Below are 19,334 nucleotides of genomic sequence, written 5' to 3'. Positions count from 1 at the left end.
TGGTATAGCTGGAAAATATTTTCCATATTGAAATAGGATAAAATACATATTATCACAGATGGATAAAAATGAATATATTTAACTTTTTTTCCTCACACTTTTTCAAGTCAACAATATTATTTCTGGTAGCACAGCAGAAGTATAAATACTCCTCTGCATTTTGTTYGTGGAGGAAATTTAATAAAGAACATTCTTGAACTTGTATTCGTCCCTCTCTCAATCACTTTGCTTTGACACCTTTGCCATACATGAAGAGACTTTGTAGGCAGAACACACACAACCTAGAAATATACAGCAGTTATTATATGCTGTGCACAAAAACAGCTAGAAATAATGAGCAACTAAACTAAGTGTTTGTATGCTCAGTGCCCCAAATAAAATAATGAAAATGTTTGTTAGCCAGGCAGCTGTTTATGAGGTGGAGCAGGGCTGGTTTCCACTGCCCATGGAAGAGGTCTTCAGAGAGGCTGCATCACCATCTCCCAAATTCCTGAGTTTCCCTTAGGATTTTCCAACCTTCCATGTTGGCATTTTTGCTTTGGAATCCTTAACTGCTGCCTACCTCCATCTCAGTCTTCTGTCTAGAGCTTTACTTTGCCTATCTTTCAGAATGCTACGAGTGACCTTTCTCATAGCTCTCTCTCAGATCTTAGCAATTGTCTCAGAAGTCCGAGAGAAAGTTAAGCAGCTCTGCCTTGGATCATAGTCAGCTGAACTCCTGGGGAGGAAGGGAAGAAGGTTATAAAATCAAGCCATTCTATATGAATTTTATAGCAGCATTATTATTATACCTTATTCAGAAATTAAAGCTATTCATATAGATTTTTTCCTTTCTACACTACTATTTAAAATACTACAGTATTTTATAAATAATAAATAATAAAAATTTAAAAGTAAAAACTAAAAAGAGGAATTTCATAAATATTTGCACTTCATTGCATACAATTTGTGAAAAATCTATTACAAGTGTTAAAAATATATATATTATATATATATATATTGTTCAGTCTCTACGTATTAATACTAAATCCCAAAATTCCCTCTGTTCCAAAGTCTAGTTTATAGCTACAGCTCGTCATATCAAAAATCATAAAAATGAAGACTGGAAGAAAACTTAAAATGTCACATTGTCCATCCTCCTTCTTGCAGAGCTCATCAACCATTCCATTTGCCATTCTTGATACATTTTTAATTCTATCACTCAACTGGAAGTTCCTAAAAGCTAAAAGTTCAGACTTTCACACTACGTACCYGTTAGGATGTTTTTCTGATGTCTAACCTGAATTGCCCTTGAGATTATTTAGGCCTGTTATTTTCCTTTCTATCCACAGAGAATATGAAGAATAATTTCTTCCATTCTACTTTGTAGTATTTCTGAATATGTGGATACTGCTACTATAATTTCTCTCTTGTCCTCTCTAGACTAAAAAAAAAAAAAAAAAAAAGTTTCCATAACCTTATTTGATAAAGCGTGTTTTATTTACTATTATTCACATTGCTGGACTCAAGCTATTTTTTTCTTTTTTTTTTTTAAATTAAAGAGAAAATTTTCCCAAATCAGAGACTTCTATATTTAAGTCTTAATCAAATGACAATAAAAAGGAGGTTTTCTCTGAATCAGAAGCATCAGATTCTGTTAATTTTTATAGATWCTCCCCTTCTGCAAACTTTCATCCTAGTTTCCTTCTTCGTTTATATTGAAATATAATCTTTTATGTGGTTTATTTCAGAACTGGACACATAGTTCTATTTTTTAAAAATGATTTGACTTTCTTRTGCTACATACATGCATCTTAACGTGGGTTCAATTTTGTGACTATAGTGAACAGACCAATAATATTCATTGAATTCTGTCATTTTTTATTGCACTAGGACTACAAGGTGCATGTTGGTCTTTGACGCCAGATTCAGATTGCTTTGTCCCTCTTTTCCTACATGCTGTACAGCATGAGGTTGTGTATATAGTGTGTATATGATTCTGCAAGCGGTTGTATTCAGTTCAGACACATACTAGTTTACAAACTTCAAAGCTGTTAAATAGCCATGCTCATGGTCACTGAGGATAATCCTTCCTCTTACCAGATGTTTCTACTTCCAAAATCATAATATCTACTGTTTATGCCACAGTTCTTTCCCCTTTACTTGCCATACCAACACAGCCCTGACAATGGTTCAGATAAATCTCCCAGGAAAAATCCAGTTTTACGATCTCATTGTGTGCCTGAATGTGATCATCTCATAGGAAACAGAGATAGGGAAGCTGGTAGAAATAACTCTGTCATCATATCACACAGATCTGGAGAYATTAACATGCAACATATGCTTACGGCCAGCAACATTATGACTACAATAACTGCAGAGGCAATTACGTCTGTATTGACCCAGACTAGATGCTCTACCATCCAGTATCTTCTCTTAGCCCCCTGCTTCCCCAATCCCATTAAGAGTTACTAATCTTAACTGACATGAGTTGACTTCCTAAAGCACTATTTTATGCCAAGCAGAGCGTTATATCCTTCCCCACACTTCCAGGGACAAGCTGCAGATTTGCTTACAGCTCTAGGCCATCTTCAGTCAAGCTTCTGTCAACGGCTGAAGCTGGCAACARAGAGGATGGAAAACGATCTCAGGAAAAAGCAAGTACAGTGACACTGAATCTGAGCAAAAGACGTTCATCGAGGCTTTCTCAGTGAAATTGTCAGTCTCTGTAGAGTGGTTGTTTACCAAGCATCCTTTTCATTAGCATGTTCTGCTTCCAGTTCCCAGTACAAGAAATGCTTTTACAAATTGTTGATCAGCTATGGATAAAGATGCTAATAGTTAAGGCTAATAGCTGTTAAGCATACGGGGATTTTTCCTTTTGTTAGAATGATTTGCTTCATTGATCTTAGAAAAAGAAAAGGGGAGGGGGAACAGAGTGTGGCTTGTTCTCCACCAGAGCACAAAAAAATGCCTAAGGCTCACAACTCATTCCTGGTTTTCTGACTGTATGAATTACGAGAAATCTATGCCCACACCCCACACTACCAGATAGTTCATCTCTTTTGCAAATCACAGTTTCTCAAATCACATAATCCTACAACCAGCCAGCTGTCAGCTGAGAAGAAATGAATACATACAATTCAGATACCATATTGTGATCRTTCATCAGCTTTATTCTATATAGTTTGTCTGTTTCAAAGGACAGAAAAGTTGTCTTCCCAAATCACTAAAACATTCTCTCTTATGACCTGTTATGTCAAAACAAAATGAGTAGCAATTCTAGAAGAAATCCTAAAAAATATGTCCTAATTCTGATCTTCACTCAACTAGTTTATATATTTCCACTACAGTGGAGTGAAGATCAGAATTCCACTGTAGTGGAAATATATATAGCAAATATATAATATATAGCAAAATTGCAAAAGCAAAATTGCAAAAGCAATTTTACAATGCTTAAAATAATCTGGTTAATACCTTTACTAAAATAATATTATTAATTTCCTTAGTTTTATACTAGTGTTCTAAACTGAACTAATTTCCCATAATACTTATCTATTAAAAATATGATTCTTCCCTGTTCTCTGTCTTATCAGTCAAAAATTTATCCTGGCTTGACACTCTCACACATCACAAGCTTATTAAAATATATCCCTGCCATAAAAAGGCTTGCTCTACTCTCACAGAGTACCCATATCAAGGGCAAACCACTGTTTTGCCATATAATCTCCATGAAAACTTTAATTCATTAGGTTTCGGTCTTACAAATTCAATTTTTTTCTTTTTGTTTATTCATCTCTAAGCCAAACTTTCATATGAAACAAAATACCCTGTTAAACAGCAATCAATAAATCAAATCAATAAAATTTAGAGCATGACAAAATTTGAGTAATAAACAGAGACCTTTCTGTCCAAAAACAAAACAAAACAAAACAGCAGAAAGAGAACCAGTAGAGAACCAGTACAAGGTATTTAACTAATAAAAAAAACCCTGGAGTCTTCACCAATGCTTTCTCCCCCTTCCCTGTCTGGACTGTGCAATGGAAAGATGATTTCTTGTCTTCTTCTGAGATGGARCGGGAGATGGAGACTACAGGACAGAGCCAGAAAAGCTGGGAGATGGCTCCACAAATAGTCAGTGAYCAGAGGCAACCTTGAACCATGAGGCCTAGGACAATACTCCTGCACCATCAGAGGTGTTTAAAGAGTAACCTTTGCCCATCATCCTATTCCTTCACCTCCTGTTGTCTAGAGTTCCTGCATTCTGACTCAGCTCTGAGTCAATCACCTCTGCCCTGCTTTCATTCCATCTGCACACAAACACTTGACAGAGCAAGGCAGGAGAAGAGAGGATTGCTGGGCAAGGGTCATGACACTAAGTGTAATTCTTTGACTTATCTTTATAATCACCAAGCAGTAAAGAATGATTAACAGAATGATTAGCTCTTTTTACCAAATAAAGTGTTAACAGCAACCCTGTTTTCCCTGTCACTGCTCGCTGACAGTTAATAGCTTGGTCATCAAGAGGAAAAGCTCAAACTAACAGTTCTCAGACCATCTGAGCACTGTCTCAGACTATCTGAGGTGTCTTCTGCTGTAAGAATAGGCCTATATCCCGTCTTCTGGATGTCTGCTCCTGGCACACTCTGAATGTTGTTCCAATAGAACCCTGAAATCTAAAGGCAAATAAGGGTTTTCTCCCATTGAATTCTGCAGAGATTAAAAGAGAGCATCCTCTGGAGGTCTTGCACAGTTAACACTATGAAGCAGAACTGTATTGGCCTTAAAAAAGAGAACGAAAATAAGAGAACGAATCTGAGCATGAACTACCTCTGGTGAGTATCTTAGAGCTTACTGACATGCAGACAAAAGCCTTTTATACAACCACTACAGAGAACAATCTGGTTGTTCTCTGTAGTGGTTCCATGTTGCACACCCTGGCTCTCACGGGGGACTTAAACCACCCTGATGGCTGCTGGAAAGACAGCACAGCTAGACACAAACAGTCCTGGAGGTTCCTGCAGAGCATTGACAATAACTTGTTGAGACATGTGGTGGTGGAGCCAACGCGAAGAGATTTGCTGCTGGGAAACAAAGAAGGACTGGTTGGAGTTGCATAGCCTTGGGGGTAGGCTTGGCAGTGGTAGCCATAAATTGGTGGAATTCGTGATCCTGCAAGGAGAAAGCTGGTCAATAAATAAGATTGCAATTCTGGACTTCAGAAGAGCAAATTTTGGCCTCTTCAGGGACCTACTTGGAGGAATCTCACTAGTAACTAGGGTACTAGAAGAAAGGACAGTCCAAGAGAGATGGTTAGTATTCAAGCATCCCTTTTTCCAAGCTCAACATGAGGGCACTCCTATGAGTAGTTAAGTAAAGTGGGCAGGAGACCTTCATGGATGAGCAAAATAATCCTGGCAAATCTCCAACATTAGAAGGAAGTATACAGAATGGGGGAAAAAAAAAAAAACAAAAAAAACACCACCACCACCACCACCAAAAAAAGACATGTCACTTCAGAGGGATATAGGAGTATTCTCAGGGTATGAAGGGGCAAAGAGGAAGGCCAAGGCTCATTTGGAATTAAATCTGGCAAAGGATGCCAGGGACAACATGAAGGGCATCTTCAAACACACCAGTAGCAAAATGAAGACCAAGGGAAAATATGGGGCCTCTCCTGAACACGTTGGGTGCCCTGGTGACATAGCATACAGAGAAAGCAGAATTAACTGAATGTCTTCTGTGCTTCAGTCTTTACTGCTAAGATCAGCTCTCAGTAATCTCAGATCCTGGAGAGGAAAAAAAAAAAAAGAAAAAAAAAAGAAAATATGGAGAAAAGAAGACTTGCTTCTAGTTGAGGAAGATTGGGTCAGAGATCATTTAGGCAAATTTGATACTCATAAAAGAGCAGTCCCGATGGGATGAATCCCTCAGTTCTGAGGGAGCTAACAGATATTATTGCTAGGCTACTTTCCATCATCTTTGAGAGATCATAGAAAATTGGAGAGGTGTCTGAAGAATGGGAAAAAAAAAAAAACCAACATCACTGCAGTCTTCAAAAAGACAAGAGGAAAGACCCAGGAAACTACAGGCCAGTCAGCCTCACCTCCATCCTTGGAAGTTGATGGAACAGTTCATCATGGATGTAAGTTTCAAGCATGTGAAGGGCCGGAAGGTGATTGGGAGACATCGGCACGGATTCACCAAGGGGAAATCAGGCTTAACCAATTTGACAGGCTTCTATGATAGAATGACTGGCTGGGTAGATGAGGGGAGAGMAGTGGATACTCTCTACTTTGACTTCCACAAAGTTTTCAACTGTCTCACATAACATCCTCATAGGAAAGCTCAGGAAGCGTGGGTTAGATGGGTAGAGAGTGAGGTAGACCAAGAACAGGTTAATAGCAGAGCTCTTAGGGTTCTGATCAGTGGTGCAGAGTCCAGCTGCAGTCTTGTTCAACTTATTCATCAGTGACCTGGATGAAGGGATAGAGTGCACCTCAACAAGACTGCCAATGATAGAGCTCTGGGAGGAGTAACTGGAGCACCAGAAGGCCTTGCTGCCATTCAGAGGGACCTGAATAATGAGATGGGTGGAGAGGAACTTCGTGAAGTTCAAGGAAGTGCAGGGGAGGAATATAGGCAGGAATAACCTCATGTGCCAGTACAGACTGGCAGCAGGGGTGGCCTGCTGGAGAACAGTTCTGCAGAGAAGGACCTGAGTGTCCTAATGGACAAGCCAAACATGAGCCAGCAACCTGCCGTCACGGCCAAGAAGACCAATGGAATGCTGGGCTGCACTAAGAGCACTGCCAGCGAGGCAAGAGAAGTGACTCTTCCCTTCTGCTTAGCCCTGGTGAGGCCACATCTGAAAGATTGTGTCGAGTCCTGGGCTCTTCAGTATAAGACCGGCATGGATCTACTGCAGAGTCCAGCACATGGCTATGAAGATGATTTGWGGACTGAAGCATCTTGCTTATGGCAAAAGGCTGAGGAAGCTGGAACTGTTTAGCCTGGGGAAGACTGAGAGGAGAATCTTTTAACTGGATGTATGTACCTTAAATGAGGGTGTCAAAATGATGGGCCCAGACTCTTTTCAGTGACACCCAGTGACTCGGTGACAGGACAAAAGGCAAAAGGCACAAACTGAAACACAGGAAGTTCCATCTGAATACCAAAATAAAATAAAATAAAAATTAATCCCTGAGGGTGACAAAGCACTTGAACAGGCTGCCCAGAAAGGTTGTGGAGTCTCCTTTGCTGGAGATATTTTAAATCCAGCAGCATGTGACCCTATGCCATGTGCTCTAGGTGACCCTGCTTGAACAGAAAGGTTTGACTAGATGATACCTAGAGGTCTCCCAACCTCAGCTGTTCTGAGAGCTTGTGATTCTCATATAGTAATTTGAGAATCCAAATATACTGTGTATGTGAGAAGAAAAATGAAATTTTTAATTAAAAATGGCCATTGAGGTACTCTAACTTGTCCCAAACATATCTCTTCCTGAGCAATGCTTTGATGGAACCTTTCAATGACAGAATCTCCATTTTTTCCAAATTGAAAACACTTCCTTTCTTATGCCCAGTAGATTGAACTGACCAAGAACTCTGTTTTACAAGATGACAAAAACACAGAATTTAAGTCCACTTATGGAGTTCCTAGTAATATCTTCCCTATAAGCATTTTAGCTCCAAGAAAGGGTAAGAAGTTATTGTCATATTTTCTTAGATAAGCCACAACTAAAGCAGCACAAAGGATGTTTTGATCCCTAGTAGGATACTAGCAGCAGCAGTTGCTTAATTCACTAGCGGTGAACTGACCTCCTCCCATTGCATCACACAGATCCAGATAAGGGATTGATGTTGTTCTAGRTGAGTCATACACTAGTGTTAAGCCTGGGTAAGAGACAGAGGAAAGCAACAGCACTGATCATCTTGGAAATTCCCTTTCTTTATAATTATCTTCACTACCCACCAAATGGATGTAGCCCATAATAATAGAGGGGGGGGGAAAGGGGGAGGGAAAGAAGGGGGAGCAAAAAAAATCCACAAAACTATCAAAATCCTCCATTGTGTATCAATCCTGATCTAGATGGTAAGAAAGACATTCAGAATTTTYTCTCCCTTCCCTCCTTTGACTTGGATATAAAATAATAATCTAATGGTGTTCAAGTCCTCAGTTGACAGCTAGAGTCTAAAGTTAATGGGTTAACTCAGGTCACTGGGAAAGCAAAACTGRCTCCTGTGAGCCAGAGTTATCCATCTGACCGAAACAGAACCAAAACAGAAAGCCTAGCACTGGCTGCTCTCGCTGGTCTGGTTGCTCCTAAAACTTGGAAGATTGTAACGTCATCAATCAACCTGACAGAAGGGCAAGAGTAATTGCCTAAATGTTGGGGTCCWTGAATTCAGGGACTTGTGAAATGCAGCTTGTAGCCTTCACTGGTTAAGGCGCCTAAAGCACGTGGCCTACATAGCCCTCAYTTAAACTGTAAGCAGTGCTGGAGGTAAGTGGAGCACAGAGGAGTATAATTGTCTGCTACACTGCAGGAAGAACCTCCTGTAAAAAAGTTAGCAGGCAGATAGCTAAGAAGAGTTATGAGACCACAGCAAGATTTTACAATCTCAGAGTAACATGAGAATCACACCCTGCCTGGAGAAATTTGTCAGACCCATCTGGGGAAGGGTCTGATGGAGTTCATAGAAGCCCAGAACCCAGTGGTTAAGCCAGCAAAAATGATTCTGGGATCTGTGAATCCCACCCAGATAGAACAGGAAGAATTGCAAATCACGATTCTGCAAAGGGACAGGTTAATGAAAGAAAGAAGAAATGCAAGGATGACTGAAACCTTGTAGATACTGTAATTTTCAAATAAATGGGCCCACAGCCTAATTAAAAGAAAATAATCACTAGTGCAAGCTTGGCTTTCTATATAAAAAAGAGGTGATAGCAGTAACTTTAAAAGTCCTTGGAGAACACAATTAAAAACTTCATTTAGAGAACACCAATGAGACTGTAGGAGAATAACACGGCAATATCTGGGTTGGGGAAAGAGGCAAAGACATGGAAAAAGAAAAAAAGGGATTGTTGCCGACAGGGGTCGGCAAGTCTCGTTCGCTAGCCGGGCTGACCCGGGGTTGTCCTCACCCCAGGGCCCTGGAGCACAGTTATCACTATGGGGGATGCGGCAAAATGGCGATTATTGCGCAGTTCAGTCTGCCTATACACCCCAGCTGAATGCAGAAACTCACCTACTGCCCAATYGGGAGACTAATTTCTACTTTTCGCCTTGTATGGCATGGGGTTATCAGTAAACTGCATAAATGAATTATGCTCCTAACTCTCGTGACATCGCGAGATCTTCCGAGCGCCATGCCCTAAGCTCTATGCCCTATGCTAAACTATATCATCTACTTTCGCTAAGCTCTCTACCTTATTAAGCCCTAAAAACACAAAAACTCCTACAAGGGATAATMCATGAGTTTTGCAACCATAAAGCTAAAGAAAGGTGAGGAGGAACAAAAACGACAAAACGTAACATGTCTGTGCCATCTCAGAGATGAAACCCACAGGCATCATCGTCATCCTCTCAGCTACCACCACTAGGAAGGTTGTGCCTCCTAGTGGCCCCCAGGTGTAGCCACAATATTACAAATAGAACCAAATACAACAATCCCATTAGTGCTGGGTGATCAGGGAAGAAAAAAMCATCATCAATTCTATCATGTTAATAGATACCGTAGCATCAATACRAAACGAGTTTTAGGTGGAACTCAAAGTAGAAAAAAATGTCATTCTTGTGCATGTAGCAAGTGCTAAAACTGCTGCCTGTTTTGTTAAACTGCTCCTCAGTTCAGGAGTGCAAAAGTCCCTTGGAAGTGGGAGCAGGAGGCTCCCTTGGGTAAACAGCAGGATATGTTTGTCACACCCTGGCTGCAACAAAAGGGGAGAGCTGCAGGTTTTGCTGTGGGCTCCGGGAGCTGGAGCTGAGCAGCGGGAGGCGAGGGTGGAGCGATTCCTGCAAGACATTGATGTTTTGTTAGCAAGAATCCGGAGGAAATAAAAACAGGAGATACTTAGGTAGCAGAATTTCCTCGAGTTTAGTGTGCCTGAAAGTTAAAAGGCAGAAAAAACAGAAAGTCTGCGTATTAATTGAAGGGCCAGACCCACCTTCCCCAAAACAATATAAACACCCACAGAAAGCAGAGGAAGGACTGACTCTCTGCCAACAGCTTACTGGAACACAGGGTCCCAATAATAAAGATAAAAAAAATCTACAATTTTACTTAATTTTGCTCTGTGTTCAAAGCGTATTAAAGTGCAGCAGTCGATTTTTTAGTGCTTAACTAAGGCGGCCACCAGCCATGCTGTCTATGATGTTAAAATACCTGAAATTCTAGTAGCACTAAGCAGATCACCACTGCCCTTTTTTTTTGGTTATTGATTTAGCCAATGATTTATCTACAGTTCCACTAACAGAGAAAAGCTGGCAAAAATATGCATTTACCTACAATTACTTTAACAAAGTACTTAAAGATCACCATTATGCTCTTGCCATCTGCCACTAATGCATCAAGTGGCAGTGAAATTACCACCAAGAAAGTGCTGGGTCATATCAAACATGGACAATGGGCTGGTACATAGGAATACAGAAGAAACAGTATAATCTGAATGGAAATATTTGGGAATGCTAATAGGTTAGGAAGAGCAACACTGGGACCACTGAAGGGTAGAAGTTCACTTGCATGCACTTCTGGAATCGCTTCAGTCCTTGTGAGACTATCCTCACATTTGCAAGAATCAGTAAATCATCAGTGAAGTTAGTGAAGAAATCTCCCTAGTAGGAATGGGAAGAACAGAAAGAAGTCTTGGCAAAATGAAAACTTCCCAAGCTCAGACCCCGACACATCCAGATTCTTACAAACTGCTTCACATTCACTGGCCACTGGCATCCAGCCCTCAGCACTGCCCAGAGCACGGAAAGAAGCAGCAAGCTACAGCCTTTCCTTTGAGAATCCCTAGCTCGATGCCACAGAGCTCCACAGACAAAATGTGTGACATCGGCATAGGTCCCTGAGGATAGGGAGCAACGTACCAGAGGTTGCTCTGCTACTGCACAGATCATAAACTGCTCTACTGAAGTTGATTATCAGTCAAAAAAAAAAAAACCCAAATTGAGTACATAACAAGACCTAAGTTTGCCAGATGGATATTGGCTTCTATAAACYACAGAGTTTCTGTGGAAAGACAAGACTTTATCACCAGCTCTACACGGCTTGTTAGCTGCTACAAATGAAGGCAAGTGCCCTTCACCCATTTTTGAGCCCCATACCTGACAAGTGCGTTCGGATAAAAGCTGTGCTGCTGACTYCGGCGCCGCAGGATACTCGCTGTGTTTCACAGATGGGTCCAGTTATTACGCAAAAGATGGGAAGCCCTGGAATAGGCGTGCTGCAACAAGCAGGAGCTATAAAAGGAGCAGCGCTCCACTTACAGCATTAAGAGGAACTCAGAGGAAGTGATGTGGATTTGCAGTCATTGCAGACCGCATCTGCCGGCTTTTAACTGTTTGGCTGCCAGTTTGGACCTGCAAGGACTGGACTGAAATCCCCTCGCAGTGGGAGGAAATCCTGAACACGGACAAAAATGCAGAAGAAGAAAAAAGTGCAGGTCATGTAAAAATACAGTAGAAGAAAATATACTGAAGCAGCAGCCTACTGGAACAGCAAAGCAGATGCCCTGCAAAGGCTGGGATACATCCAGCAGACTTAAAATTTGAAAAAAAGCTCCCATTTCTAAAACAAAATAAGGGAAACAATACAAAACAATGCATCAGAGATCTAGTTACTTTATAATGTAGGACGAGAAAAATAGAGGTGATTATTAAAGAAGATAAGTGGGTGAAGAATAGGGAAGGRCAAAAATAATAGTATGGCCAGACCACAAAGACACTTGTCCATTCGCAGATGGATAGCACTAAATCCACTCCAAGCAAGTGCATTTCAGTATGTGCATGAACAAGATCATCTACGAGTTGCTTGAATACAAAAGGGACAAAAACGAACAGGGCTGGCTGGCCTAGCATGAGGATGATTATGTAACTGCTTAATTGGTGCTATAATAAACACTGTCATTAGGGGGGGAAAAAAAAAGTACCATTAAAACATTAGAGAAGTCAAGGAATAGAACATAGCATGCAGACTGCACTAGACCATTACAAACATACGTAGGGGGATTAAGTATTGTTTGCTAGTACAAAATCCATTTACAAACAGRTTAAAGAAGCTTCAGTCAAGATATCTAGCAAAGATAGAAAAATCTACCATAGCACATATGTTTAACATGGAATTTTTTAAATGCAAATAAATATATATAGATCAAGGGACACATTTTGTAGGACCAATCATGATAGAATTATGCAGAGGTCAATGGATAAAACAAAAAGTTSTGCACTGCTGGGAATCCCCAAAATTCAAGGCAAGCTGCATGAACCAAATGGAATATAAAAATAGCATTACACACAATARTGAAAAAATTACAGAGAAGTTTGGGATATCACATTAAAACGACAAGCAATGAGCCACAAAGCTGCTCATCARCTCAGTTTAGAGCCAGGAATTAGGTGAGGGGAAGGGGGGAAAACAGGGAGCGAGATATCACAGCCTGATGCCTCCATTCGGGAATGGACACAGACCCCAAGGAAACAGTCGGAGGGGATTAGCGTTGCTATAGCAACTCACCTGAGCAGGGCTGTTCCATGCATGGGTAAACACAGAGGGACCAACAGTTCCCCTGCAGAATGCCAAGCAGGGCGTATTTTCCGTGCAGGGATTACAACCTAGGCTSTAAATGGGATGCAATGGACCAGCTCGTATTATAAAAAAAAAACGCAGGATCATAGGCCTATCAAGTAAAACTCTAAAATGGAAAAAAAAAATGCCAAAGTATTCCCAATTTAAATGAAAATCATGGAAAAGTAAATAAGATAAAAAGGAATGTTGTGTCCCTGATAGAGCAGGGGGGTTGGACTAGATGATCTCGAGAGGTCCCTTCCAACCTCAACTATTCTGTGATAATGTGTATGTTACAGATGCTGGGCTATTAAAAATTATAGTTAAAATGTGAGATGTCATCAGAATCACCATCAGGAAGGCTGGTAAAAGAAGCAGCATTAATTGATTGCTAGGCTTTGAATGTAGCTTTTAGGCTTGTATTTACATAGTTACACTAGGTCCAAAATTGTGAATATCTGCATATGTTACAAGGAATCAGCATTTCTGCCGATAACAGGCCCAGTATCTAGCAGCAGTGAAAACGTCTTTTGCCTGGGATAATACACAAATGTAAGATAGAAGCCTCCACTCCAAAATCATGGGAGACAACCATGAAGGATCTGTGGTGGCTGTGCTCCATGAGACCAAGTATAATTGATAATAATTGATTTTGTAATTTATAATTGATTTTAAGGGAGGTGATGGTTAGATATGAGATCCACTTGGATACTTTGTTCAACTTAGCGCACACACACATCACAGCATATAATAGCTAATAGGAAAAAAAGACAGAACTTTATTCACCCAAACTTCAACAATGTTATACAGGAATCAAAATAAGCGTAGAAGTTCCAAAAATGCCTTGTTTTGTAGAGAGAAGTGGCACTGGGAAGTGATATTAACATTGTTTGCTGACACAACTTTTCATCATGTAAACTACTAACAGCACTGAGCAAGTCACCAACACACCCCATGCCTCAGCAATGTGACCGTGTCCTTTGGGAAGGGAGTCTGAAGAACCCTCCCAACAGCAGCAGAATCCTCCTCCTGTAGGAACAGTAACCGTCTTCATGAGGAGCCAAGCAGCAGTGGGTGATTTTAGGACCTGTGATGCCAGGAACTGATACATGTCGCTGTTTCTCCATACCTACTGTGGCAGCAATTGCCAGAAAACTGAGCTGTCTGTTTAAACAAAGTTGTTTGATGTTTCCTGGGTAATTAGTGTAAAGACAATGTTCACACACCATATGAACTACAGTTCAACCAGAATTCAAACATCTAGAAAAACATCGACCTCAAACTAATTTGGCATTATTATATTAAAGAATCACAGTAAATACAATAAAGAGCTAAATAATTAATGAATAGGCACCAAGCAGGGAAATGTCATATTACCTTAGAGAATCAATAGCTTCTAAGGTCAGGAAAGGATGCAGAAATTGTGCCTCACAGTGCCATAATATTTCAGAAGACTGAAAAGTACAGGTAGAAGAATCACATGTGTTATCACAAACATTAATCTTATCTGTGTAATAGCTGGTTGCCTTTTAGTTACAGCTTGTGGCATGTACTGACACAGGTGACAAAAGATCTGGGAGTTGTTTCAATTGCAGGAGACCCACATGCACTTTGCAAAGAAACCACAAAGCAAGACTGGAGCATGATTCCAGCTATCCCCCTTCCAAGGGGAATCACAGCTAGGACAAAAGCCTTCAACCTGTAGGATATATTTTATATTTACTTGGTTTGAGCCCTGACATAAGCATATTAACCAGCAAAACCAGAAATAGTACAAAAGCATTCATAGGTATATAAACAATATGGAWCGTCAAGTGGACCAAGGCTTCTGCTACAGATGAACACAGGTGACATAGAAAGACATCTACAAGTAGTAAAGTGTGCAAAACAAGGACAATGAATGCCAAATAAGCTGAAAAGATGCCTGGCAAAACAAGAATAAGTTCTAATATTTAAAATAAGTTATGTTGGTAGCAGGTAAGATCTTCCTGTATTTTGATGGGAGAGGGGTTAAGAGCATGAACACCAGCATAGATGAGCAAGGGGATGTGAGAAAAAAAACAATAAATAGAAACAAAACACACACAACTTGTCATGCACTTCAGTTCCATCCTTCTTGAAGAGGTCTCAAGCCTGATCCTATCRGCCACAGGTTCTTAGACCTTCAAGGACCACAGCTATTAACACAGCCTCCACATATTTTGTGATAAGATATACTGCTCCTAGATTAATAGAATGATAGACTCATAGAATCCTTAAGGTTGGAAGGGGCCTCCAGAGGTCAACTAGCGTGTCACACACCAGGTCACCTRGAGTATGTGGCACAGGACTGCRTCCAAGCGGGTTTTAAAGATCTCTAGAGAAGGAGACTCCACAACCTCTCTGGGCAGCCTGTTCCAGTGCTCTGTCATCTTGTTAAGAATTTTTTCCTTAAGTTCCTGTAGAATGTTTGGTGCTTCAGTTTGTGGCTGTTTCCTCTAGTTCTGTTGGTGGCCACCACTGAAATGAGGCCAGCCCCATGCTCCTCACTCCCTCCACTGAGGTATTTATGAATAGAAGGAGGTATACATTGAGGCATTGAGGTTTGAGTTGGACATGTGCAAAGAAAAACAGGCTTTAATTTATGTTATTACTTACTATCTGGTAAAATGAGGCCACCATGTGGCAATTTAAATATTTAAACCCACAAAGAAGTGTAATGTACTTAAATCAGCGTATTGTTTGGTTCTTTTGCTTATTCTTTTTGCATATTTGCATATTTGCAGATAATTTTGAAATTATCTGATTAATTTCAGGGTGGACAAAAGTAAGGTTTCATGTGTAGCATAGTTTTCAAGAATTGTCTTCCAGTCATGACATTTGAGTGTTTAAATATTACTTTCCTACTCATTTTAGGAAAGCAACCTAAAACTTTAAAGAGTTTTAAAAGCTGCAGATTGAACATTGTGTAGCCCTACCCTATGTCATATGTTCTGTATTTCAATATCCAAAACAAAGACTATTTTTCTCTTGGCCAAATCTACTGTGCTGACATCATTCTGCAGAGTGCAGCTCTTATTCTTTTTCTGTTCATGACTTCCACTAAAATAAGATCTCAAAGGAGTATGGTACTCACAGAATGGATGGAARGAAATCACCAGATCCTTTATTGAAGGACTGTCCATAGCTGGTCAGCACCCAGCCTGTACCAGTGCACAGTGTTACTCAATGCCTGGCCCAAGTTCCCCATGGCCAGTGATMTTGAGACTTCATCTACTTTTTCTCAGTCAGGCAGATGTAGGAGAACCCACCTTAACATCGTTCTTGTTCATATCTCCTCTTCATAATCTTCAGCAAAGCTTTCAAACAGCTTTTCCTCTGCCCCAGGGGAAAGCTTTATGCCATCAAATTGTTTATTTGCAGAGATCTCCTCACCTTTAGCATTCCATACCTCATGGGTCCATACTCATCCATCACAACACTCTTGTCATACAAGTTTTTCCATCTTGTTTCTGTGCTCTCCACGAGATCACAGTTCTACAGCTTGTGCAGAGACTTCTGAGTGTCCCTGGTTCTTGCTGTGTGCACTCATAGCGGATACTTAGGATCCCACACTGTTTTCTAGGGAACATCTGGGAGCCTTCTCCATCTGTCAGCTCCCACTGAGCTAACTAGGTTCTTTGCCAAAAAAATACTCTCACAAGATGGTACACAATAAAAAAGCTTAATTTAATTATGCTTGCAACATGATTGATTATAGAAATATACCAATTTAAGATATTTTGATGTTCTTCTGTGTCTCTATACTCCAGGTCYGCAGCTATATGCGGACAAGGGCCAGTTCAGATTGGTCACATTCTTCAAACTTTGAGGTGTATTTTGTATTACTATGTTTAAACACACAAATGCTAGACTAAGCCAAGCCTACACACTCGAGTTCATCTGTTAGCTGCAACATTAGTGCCTGTGCACTCACAAAAACTCGTCATGACAAAGTACCCATTCAAGAGTGCAGATATGTCAACATGATTGATTCATCCAACTGCACAGAAAGTGCTCTCCAGATCTCTAGTGCTCCCACGCATGCCGATATTTGGGAGAGCAGCGCATCTCCTCTCCTCGCAGCCGTTCACACACTGAGTCGCTGTGCTGCRTCACACTATCGCACTAGCCACACACAGGACACTTCCTCTCAGCCTCATTTTTCACTTCTCTTTGAGCTTTGACCAAAGCTCGACTGAATCCACCTGCATCCACACTCCTCCGCCAAGGAGGTTGGAAAGCAAGGCGGGGTCCGTTAGGAACATCATGCTCAACGGGAGGGTCTCCATGGCATTCTGCTCACCTCATCCACCACACAGGCCAGGGAACCTCGTTAAATCAGTGTCCGTTTACAACTGAGCTTGCTGAGTCACTGCATGACCTCAATAAAACATATTGCAGCTTCTCTCTTCTTCACTCCTCACTCACCCACTCTTCCCAAAACCTCACTACCAAATTATCAATGATAATTTTATCAAGCGGATAGTCAAAGTTGACAGACAGGGAGGAACTTAACATGAGACTTACCACAGTAAATTTTCTAATGATTTTACTGTGCTTTCTTAACTCTAAGGAAACTGATTATAGCCAAGTTTTGTTGGTTTTTTTTTTTTTAATTTGTTTGAAGTTTTCCTGTAACCTTTTTACAGGTCCTACTTTGGTAAGGCAATGGGAGGAAGCATGGTATGTGAAAGAAAGCAATGACCTTTGAGCAACCTCATTTGCGTGAGAAACAGAACCTATCAGTGTTGAAACCTAAAGCTTCCCCTCAAAGATTTTAGATGAAAACAGGCTTATCTATTTCAAGTGTGAAAGACTTCTGAAAACGGAATARAGGGGAAGTGGTTTTGATATTTATATATAGAAAAGGCTGGGATTTTTTTGCTAGTCTGTTGGTAGATATCCGGTGAGTCTGCTTTCTTCTCAGTTCAGTAGCATCAAACGTTGCAATTCCTTCCTCTGCAGGGAGGAACATCTTAGATTTTAGCCTAAGCTCCAAAAGACATAAGCCAAGAGAATTGTCTGATAGAAACTATGTAGATGACAATCTCAGCAAAGACTCTGAGAAGCAAAAAGAAACCTGAGGGCCAGTTCTGCATTTTGGGAGAGAAAATACAAACCAAAGCATCAAGTCCAGTATTCATCATTTCCTTCAATTGTCTAAAAGCAAATAAGTAAAGACCAGTAACAATCCTACACTTTCAAAGCAAAAGAAAGCATCTCCTCCTCCAGTTCCCCACCTTGCCCCCCACTCCCTATATACTGTTTCTAAAGAGGGGAGGGAAGGGAAGACAGGCAAGAAACTGCTATGAACTACCGAACTACCTCAGTGAATTTGAATTATAGAGTGTTGGTTGAGAAAATCCATCCAAGGAAAGTAGCATTGCCTTTGGGGAAAGAAGGAAACTCTACCTACCATTTTAAGTAGACCTGAACAAAAGTTAGTCTAAGCTAATTTGAGTAGGTGTTGGGGGGGGGGGGGATACAGGAAGTCAGATCAAGTTTACGAAGATCCTTTAGTGATTAAACAGGAAACTTTCAAATCTCAGAACATGAACCTGTGCTGTGACCTTTCATTCTTACTGCATGCAAATAYAGCTATTTTCTTGAGCAGAAGGGGAGTTCAGCAGAGCAGCACGTTGATCCGTACAGCTTCACATCTCTAGGCAACTGCTCATGCAGGTGTCCTCCTTTACACCCCACATGAGGGGCTCGCTTGGAGCCTTTCCTTGGAAGGGTTGCCTCATCCAGCTTTCCATGTTCCATCTGCAGCCCATCCTGTTTATCCCACACAACTGAGCACATAAACAGAGCTGCTCCCAGAGCTCTTCTGAGCAGACATTTTAGTTTAGCGTAGTGACAAATGCCCATGCTTTGGCCCCAAAGCCTATTCTCAAAAATTTGCACAGATGTAGGTGGCAGCCTTTGCAGGTCCCCCAAAGCCACGAGCAGCTCAGCACCACACAGCCAAGCCCAGCAGCACAGAAATCACAGAGCCATCAAGGTTGGGAAGAACCCTCAAGACCACCATGTGCAACCACAAGCCCTTCAACAGCATCCCTGCGAACCCATGTCCCTAAGCGCCTCATCTAGACGTTTCCCAAGCCCTGCCAGGGACGGTGACTCCATCACTTTCCCGGGCAGCCTGTTCCGGCGCCTCGCCGCTCTTCCCATGCACAAGCTTCACGCCGCAGGCTGGCGGGACCGCAGCAGGGAGCTGCGGAAGCCCCGCGCGCTGGAAAAGGCAGATAACGAAGCAGAGATAAGATAACAGCGAAGCGCACAGAGCGCTTAGGGGCTCCCTGGGGGATGCTGCCCCCCAGAGAGGCGAGGGAAGGAGAGACTCGGAGATGCGCGGGGACCTCCGCGCCGCTCGCGCCTCACCTCCCGCGGCGCCGCCCGTTGCGTCCAGCCCTCCCGCCGCCGTTGTTACCGTTAGCGGCGGCCGCCGTTACCGTTAGCGGCGCGCGCCGCTTTGAAGCGGCCCCGCTCAGCGGCGCCGCTGCCGCCCGCCCTCCCGCCCGCGCGCGCCCATTGGCCGC

At 41.6% G+C, this 19,334-nt stretch overlaps 1 protein-coding gene across 1 annotated transcript in view; it reads right to left on the bottom strand.

The window, feature by feature from the left end:
- The window catches only part of LOC112947366 (phosphatidylcholine translocator ABCB4-like), a 53,132-nt gene extending 41,719 nt beyond the window's left edge, over window positions 1–11,413 (bottom strand). Inside the window, exon 1 of the mRNA XM_026039442.1 lies at window positions 11,313–11,413. The gene's annotated coding sequence lies outside the window, so the exon portion shown is untranslated. The remainder of the gene's footprint in view (window positions 1–11,312) is intronic.
- Window positions 11,414–19,334: the final 7,921 nt, after the last annotated feature.

The sequence above is a fragment of the Nothoprocta perdicaria genome, unplaced genomic scaffold (genome assembly GCF_003342845.1).
Source record: "Nothoprocta perdicaria isolate Ctin4 unplaced genomic scaffold, notPer1 scaffold_23, whole genome shotgun sequence".
Lineage (NCBI taxonomy): Eukaryota > Metazoa > Chordata > Aves > Tinamiformes > Tinamidae > Nothoprocta > Nothoprocta perdicaria.
Note: the sequence above shows the minus strand (reverse complement) of the source record. Positions and strands in the feature narration are given on the sequence as shown.